The 8263-nt window shown below is 39.1% G+C and overlaps 1 long non-coding RNA gene across 3 annotated transcripts; it reads right to left on the bottom strand.

Annotated features, from left to right (window-relative positions):
* Window positions 1–5265: 5265 nt before the first annotated feature.
* On the bottom strand, window positions 5266–7035 carry LOC149594097 (uncharacterized). 3 transcript variants are annotated; one of them, XR_016379373.1, is made up of 4 exons: window positions 6405–7035; window positions 6170–6276; window positions 5562–6105; window positions 5266–5378 (listed from the first exon to the last, which is right to left on the bottom strand). It is a non-coding gene; the product is annotated as an uncharacterized LOC149594097 (long non-coding RNA). The 3 variants fall into 3 exon arrangements; XR_016379374.1 differs by having other exon boundaries at window positions 5272–5410; XR_016379372.1 differs by having other exon boundaries at window positions 5272–6105.
* Window positions 7036–8263: the final 1228 nt, after the last annotated feature.

The raw sequence follows: 8263 nt of genomic DNA, 5'->3' as shown, positions 1-8263 counted from the left end.
ATAAGTCAGGGATATGGAAAATAGGGGGAAAAGTCAGGGATAAGCAAGAGATTTTAAAGTTTTTCCTAAAAAGTCAGGGATATGTCAGGGATTTCGTTTGGTATATCAAACCATGCTTCAAGCAATGCTAAATATGAAACAGGAGTGATGAAGTGGGCTCTGGTAAACACCTTAAAATGGTCAGGGATATTGCCAAAATTTGGTCAGGGATAACCTGAAAAGTCAGGGATTTTCAATGTAAAAATTTCGTACGAACCCTGGGTTAGGTTCAGTTTGGTTAGGGTTAGGTTCAGTTTGGTTAGGGTTAGGTTCAGTTTGGTTAGGGTTAGGTTCAGTCTGGTTAGGTTTGGTTCGGTTGGGTTAGGTTATGCTACAATAGAGGCATGCTATTAAACTTATGATTTGAGGTTTGGTTATTTTAAACCTAATAATAATAGGTCAGGTTAGATTAGGTTTGGTTATTTTAAACCCAATAATAATAGGTCAGGTTAGATTAGGTTTGGTTATTTTAAACCCAATAGTAATAGGTTAGGTCGGATTAGTTTTGGTTAATTAAACCTAATAGTATAAGGTCAGTTCAGGTTTGGTTATTTTAACCCCAATAGGACTAGGTCAGATCAGATCAGGTTAGTATTGGATTGATTGTTTGAATGATTTTAAAAATCAAATTAGGTTCAGATTTTAATGATAATTTAAAACAAGGACTGCCGACCAATCGTGTAACGCCCTGCCTTTTTGTTAGCAAAATTCTCGTGGGACGCTCCACGATTGTCACGTCGCGCGCCTAATTTTATCAAATCTCGTGATAAATTTCCGTAAATTTCATTCAACACATGCCACGAGAATTTTCTTAATAAAAAGGCAGGGCGTTATGCGATTGGTCGGACGTCCTTATTTCTAATTATCCTTGAAATCTGCCCCTAATTTGAATTTTAGAATCATTCGGTAGTATTTTCTGAAGGTTTCACTATGCAGGCTGGTCTTATAATTAGTAGAAGAATCGATAAAAAATAACTTGATTTTCTACTTCACCCTCCCTTTAAGTACCACGTTTGGAACGGCCATTTTGATTTTTAATTTATCTCTGATGCCGGATATTAATGATAATTGTATTAAAATTTGTCATCGTCGGAGCGTTCGGGTGCTTAATCCGTCATATTCGGTCATGGGTGTTCTTGTAATAAACCGCAATTTTATGTTAGCTGTATTTTTAGGAGCTGTATCGCATTTAACCTTTGTTATAAGTTTTGTACCGATAAATACCCAACTATTGTTTGCAAATGCAACGGGTATATGTCATGAAGATTGTTTAACCTATTTAACTAATATTACCGTGCCTGTCGGTGGTAACTATATTTAGCTAACGGGAAACTTAAATTGGCACGAACTCTTATTATAGCCCATATAAAAGACAAATAGAACTAACATGAACTATGACAATAGAGAGCTTGATGAAAAATATTAAATGTTAGCCCGATATATTCAACAACTATTTATGCTGTACCATAGAGCTTTATAATAAATAAAGGTTTTTGCGGCAAAAGCAGTTTAATGTATTAAAGTTCCGGGAAGTCCTCATATGAGCGGTTCCTTTATGAAGAAACCTCGTAATATTGGTTCTCAAAACCATGGTTCCCTAACGAGTCGTTTTCATGGTGAAGGCATGGACGAACCAATACTGAAGGACCGATGGCAGCCCATAGAGCCCCTTACTAAGCGACTAAACATCCAACGTTAAGCTTACTTCCCCCTTTTCAGCCCCAAAATGGAGGGGGTTATGAAAAATACCGAGTCAAATCCCGGAAAAGGCTAGCGCCATCTAGACAAAATGAGACGTTAGATGCTTCTCTCTTCAGAACGTTGTTTCCCCCATAAGCCCCCCCCACTATCCGGTTTGCTATAATCTCCCGCTAGAAGGCGAATTAACAAGTATTTTTCAACTTTCTCCCTCTCTGCCATCCGTCCTTCAGTATTGGTTCGTCTATGGTGTAGGTTGGATTATTTGAACTCAAGTAGTATTAGGTTAGATTAGGTTAGGTTTCGTTATTTGGACCCCAATAACATTAGATCATGTTAGATTAGGTTTTATTAATTAAACCCCAATAGTACAAGCTCAGTTCTTATTAGAGCCGTAATTGTAAATAGTCTGAAAAATGTGGTTATTTGAACCCCAATTGAGTTAGGTAAGGTTTCGTTTCATTTTTGTATTTGAACCTCAGAAATATTAGAGTATTGAAAGTTTGGTGAAGTGTGGTAAGTTAAGGTAAGGTTAGGTTACGTTGATTTGTTTGTGCTTAATAGGCAAATCATAACTGTAGGGTTAAGAATTGTACAAAACACTAGTTAAACGCCGCTTTTTTCCCTATAACAGCAGCTGCTATTTCTAAAACAGCAGTTTTGAACTATGCTTTTGTGTTTTTGGAGCCACAGTTGCTATTTCGCGAACTGCCCAAATTTCCCCTTGTCAGATTTTCTAATCAATAATTCAAACTTAATTTTGAAACCAATTTATTATTGGACACTATAAATAATAAAACGTCAAATGTTAACTTTTACTAACTAATTAAAACGTGTCAAAACAATTCATTTTTACTGACATGCGCGTCAATTTCCCATCACAAAATTAACCAAACATATTGACATATTGGATTTGCAACAACAAAAGAAAAGATAACACACTAGATTCGAACACAGTTTCGCTCTGAATGTTTTTTTGTTCGCTCACAGAACGGAATCCGATCTTCAAAAGTTTAATCCCGAATTACGAAATGGAAGTACCATCTAGCATAGCTCGAAATTGCATATTCAAATTACAATATAAAATATTGAAATTTTTCGGTGCGAATTTTGAGACAAAGGAAAACAGTACTAAAAATCGGTTTAAATTAGCAATTAAGTTTTTTTTAATCAACTTAATTTTCGTCGAACTTTTTCGCGAACTTTTTTACGGTATAGTCATAGTCTTACACCATGGTCATGGGACCAATTTATTGTTCCCGACACTCATGGGGGTATTGAGAGGTGCCGTAATTGCGATAGTTGCAAATCTGTTTCTAAAAGATGGAGACGTAACTTCGACGTGTTTCAAAACTCTGAAGAATTTGGAATCAACATTTTCAACTGAAAACACTGCCCAAATGAAGATAATGACTCTTTTTCAACTTTTAATTGGTGTGTTAACATTAATGGATACTTTGTCACTCAAACTATCGTCAATTGCCTGCAGGAAAACTAGAAATGTTTACGCTAACATGTTTTTTGGATCGGACGAAGTTATTCAAAATCATCCCTATTTAGTTATTATCATAATTGTAATAGTATACACTTTTGGTATCGCCATCAGTATCTTCACTTGTTCCGTGCACTCGTTTGTATGTTTCACAACAGAAAATGCACGGGTCATTGTTCAAAAATGGGGCAAACGTTTAGTTTCGTCGCGTGATGTTCAAATTCTCGCGAATGAACATACTAAAATATTAGAATTAATATCGGAGTTGAATTCTAAGATTACACTGTATGTTTCACTTTGGATTTTGGAATGGGTCGGTCAGTTTTGCCTAAGTTTTACAATTTTATTTAAGGTTAACTTGGCTGAAATAGGGTTGGCTGTGGGAGGCATTTTTTTGGCTTTAGCCGCGACCCTTGGAACGGCCATTTTGATTTTTAATTTGTCTCTGATGCCTGATATTAATGATTATTTGGTTTCAATTTGTCATCGGCGGAGCGTTCGGGTGCTTAAAGCGTCATATTCGGTTCAGGCCAGTGAAGCCTATTTGATAGCAAAAATTAAAGCCGGCACTTACTTCTTAAACTACAAGTTCATGGGTGTTCTAGTAATAAACCGCAGTTTTATTACCTCTCCGTGTGACGTAGTCCAGGAGAGGTTCTGTAACGGCCGTGTCTGTGTGTGTGTCTGTGTGTCTGTCTGTCTGTCCGTTGTTACACCCACGTGACCGCGTTCGCAGTTTGCGTAGCGGAGCAAACGTGTTCGCCATTTCCGAACTGCTTTTACAGTCACGGAAATGGCTCCTCTACTTGAGTTCTCACACCATCATCTTCTGGTCTTTGTCCATCCCACACGGACACCAGTCTGTTCTTACTGGCTTCTAATCACCACCATCTTCTGTTCTTTGTCAATCCCAACATTGACACCAGTCTGCACTTACACTGGCTTCTAACACCACCATCCACTGGTCTTCCGTCTATTCCACATAGACACCATTGGCTTCTACTCCATTATCATCGTTTGGTTTTAGGATATACGCGGCGATCAGCTAGGGTTACGAGAAACGTCTAGCCTCCCTAAGGTGGGATCGCCACCAAAGGTTTTCGCAATTGCGCTTTTTCCTTACTATTATAATGGAAACGAATCGTATATATACCCCAAATTTGAAAAAAGCGGGCAAGAGGGGTACCCTTCACTTTAAACGTCAATATTAGCAAATTTTGAGAAGATAATAGGTATAACTTTATTTTAAACGATTTAACTATTATTAATGTTAATTATTGAAGATTAAAATAATTAAAAATAATTATATTTATTTAAATATTAAAGATAAACCTCTCGTGCAAAGAGAGAGATTATCATTGCCTCCTATATCTACCAAGGCCCGTGCATGCGATATATTTCCTTCATTGCCTCCTATATCTATCAAGGCCCGTGCATTGTGATATATTTCATTCATTGCCTCCTATATCTATCAAGGCCCGTGCATTGTGATATATTTCATTCATTGCCTCCTATATCTATCAAGGCCCGTGCATTGCGATATATTTTTCAAAACAACAACAAAAATGGGAAACCCCAACTCAGAAACATAATAACGTTTTCATTGGATACTTAAGTTTATATAATCTTCTTGACACGGAGAGGTAATATTTTGGTTTTCCCAACTTGTTTTATCTATATTTTTGGGAGCCGTATCATATTTAACATTTGTCGTAACTTTGGTACCTTAAAGTACCCAACCATTGTTTGCAAATGCAACGGCTATATGCCATAAAGATTGTTTAACATATTTAAATATTTAAAGGGAATGAGAAGCTTCGTTTGAAAAACTTCTGATTTACATAACAAAAGATAGAATTAATTTCTGTGAATTCAAAAATATCAATCTTTTAATTCTCCGACTTCTGGTTATTTGGCAATATGCTTTTGAATAGGCTTCATTTGAAATTCACTTTTTATGAAAGGCTAAAACGTTTCCCGTTGGGTGACGTCACAGATATATTTTTCACGTCAGATGGTGCCACTCTCTCGGCTATCAGTCTCTCGGCTATCAGACCCAGAGTTTAGACTGGCGAGAAGTTCCAGACGCCTATAGGACTCCCGCGCTTTTTCCTCACGTCATAGTGATGTCATCAAACAGGCGAGCAAGCTTGACAAGACAAAGTCATTGATATATCGAAACTGAGTTTTCGTGATTTTTCAATGGATTTTAAAAATAGAAACTTTGGTTCAATTATATTAAAAACTTGATATTTTGAAAGTAGAGACTTGAAAGTGTAACATAATACCACTTTCGTGGTAAAATATGATATGAAATTGTAAATTCGCATACCCTTTAAGCTGTACCATAAAAAGCTTTGTTATAAATATTTTACGCCAAAAGCGGTTTTTTGTATCACAATCCGGTAAGCCCTCATATGAACGGTTCCCGTACGAGTAGACCCCATGATAGCGGTTCACATAACCGCGGTTCCCTAAATAGCTGTTTCCCAAAAACACAGTTTACCCGATACTGAATTTCCCTCGGAAGTTCCCTATACCGCGTTTCTCGTAAACGCTGTGTACCGTTAGCAGAATTAAGATGAGACTAGAAGTAAAGAGCTCTATCATTGGTGGTAGATCCTGGCACTAGTGAACAAATTTGAGGGTTTTATGCTGCTTCCATCGCACCTACACTAGAGAGAAAAAAATTGGTCGAGTTCCAAAACAATTTCCTACCCCCTTCCCCTCAACCTAAAAACGCGGAACACGGACGCGGATGCTTGAATCGAGTTCGGCCGTCTACCACCACGAGCGTCTCACAATTTGGAGGGAAAATTCAGAAACTGCTACCAGAGGGCCAACCGTTGGTGTATTATCAAGAATGTTCATTTTCGCTAAGTGAAGAATTTGGTTAGCTCAGTACTTGTAGTCTCATCTTACTTCTGGTATTGTACATACCTTAAATTTTTCAAATTGAGATGTATATACTGGGCAGCATCAATTATCGGATTTGTATAAAAATCTCCTTTCAAGAACTTTTTAATGTGATTGGGTTTCAAATCAGTCTGTAATATAAGACCAAAACCATTGAGAAATTTGAGATTTCCAAAGAAAAAATCATTTACAACAATATTTTGGATATATTAACAGTCAAAAATTTATTAGAAATAATTGAAATTAAAGTTAAAATTACTTATGGTGAACTTTAGGTTGTAGATTTTCTGTAAGGTCATACTATTATCGGTCTTCAGATGCCTAACAAGTGTGATTTTTGCTGCAAATCTAACCAAACAGATATACAAAGTTGCAATGTAGAAGCTGTATTGAAAAGGACAGCAATGTTTATAGCGTCTTTGGGAAAATGGACATAGGACACGAGGGAATCACCGAGGGGTCCAACATTCCCAAAAAAGCGTGCGGAATTTCTTGATTTCTTCGTTGATTTCGTGATTTTGACAATGATTTCGTGATTTCATCGTTGATTTCGCGATTTTACCAAAGATTTCCGGATTTCCTCTTTGATTTCGTGATTTCTCCAAAGATTTAATTTTTGATTTCGGGATTTCGTCAAAAATGTTCTTTGTTGATTTCTCGATTTTGACAATAATTTCTGGATTTCTTCGTTGATTTCAGGATTTCACCGAAGATTTTGTGATTTCTTCTTGATTTTATGATTTCGCCAAAGATTTCGGAATTCTTCCAGCAGGTTGGGCTCATCCATGGAAGATAAATCTTCCGAATGAGCCCCTCCCTCTCCCTCTGTACCTAAAGCGACACCAGCGAGCTCTACAGCAAGATATCCCAGCTCGCTGGTCCCGTCCACTAGCACAGAATCAGCTGCAGCGGTTGGAGTGGTTTCCGTGGGCTGTAGGAGCTTGAAAGTACCCTTATCCACTCCAGTAAAGCCCACAAAAACCAGCGTTCTTTATGGCATCCAAAGAGGAGCCATCAACGGAAAGTACCCAGTACCGTACGGCACGATCCACGTACGTCCGGATACATATCCAACGTTCAGTGGCAAAGCCACTGTTGAGGACCTTCAGACGCCGAACAGGACCGCCGATTCCTTTGTAATCTGGTCCCTGGTTCGGAACATCACCTTTAACGGCTTAGGGAGTTCGCTAGCTCTCATCACTGAGAGCAAAGCATCCCCCTCCACCGAGTAGGATACGTTTTCCTTCAACCACTGCCCAGTAAACGCGTCTTCACATGAGTACGTTAGAGCCCCGGCCATCAGGCTGAAATTCCCAAGGCGCGGTAAAGGGCTCCCCGAAAGTATCCCATCAAGCACCCCTAGAATCACCCTCTGGTTTGGATCCACATTTTCCTCCGTGATGACCGCAGTCGGATATCCATTTTTGACAATGGCCATCTTTTCTGAGCTGGCGGCATCCCTATAGGACTTAGTCCTTTCGGCCGCCGCCTGCGAAGTACTGGGCGAAGGAGTCGAGTCCTCCACTCTAGGCCTCTTCGTCGGGTTGTCGCGTGTCGCCGCACCTCCAACTGGGGTGGTGACCGCTTTAGAGCCCGCGCCTGGCGTGGTATCAGTGAGGGTTTTACATTGCACTGTAGATTTAGTTGTTTTTTTAGAAATAGTTTTAAGTTTTAGTTTCGAATCCATAAGATCCCACGAGTAAGGGGGCAAGTAAAAGGTCACCACCCTTTAGTCCTCCACTCGGGTGGAAGGCTAGTTACAACGGGGTGTCATCTGGTGCCCCGAGGGGATCGTTAGCGATACCGCAGTTTTACTTCCCCAGTACCATGCAGCCCTCGGCACGATGCCTCTCACCTTGGCTTGGGAAGGGCGCGTATCTCGCCCTATCGCAGTCATGTAATAATAGCATTGGTAATAACGTCATTGGTCAAACCACGTTGACACGAATAGAGATATGGCGGGAGGTTATACCTTCTACAGATCTTGCCTCTACGATGTTTTGGTAATTTTTTAACCTACTTGGAAAAATTGTAACCACATATGTAAATTGTGTAAAACTACAGGAGAGAACCATTCCCTCCGTGAAAAATGGTATTCATGGTCACATGCATTTGATA

Source organism: Phalangium opilio, unplaced genomic scaffold (genome assembly GCF_054372755.1).
Source record: "Phalangium opilio isolate 3A_F unplaced genomic scaffold, DU_Popi_V2 ptg000390l_1, whole genome shotgun sequence".
NCBI classification, from domain to species: Eukaryota; Metazoa; Arthropoda; class Arachnida; order Opiliones; family Phalangiidae; genus Phalangium; species Phalangium opilio.
Note: the sequence above shows the minus strand (reverse complement) of the source record. Positions and strands in the feature narration are given on the sequence as shown.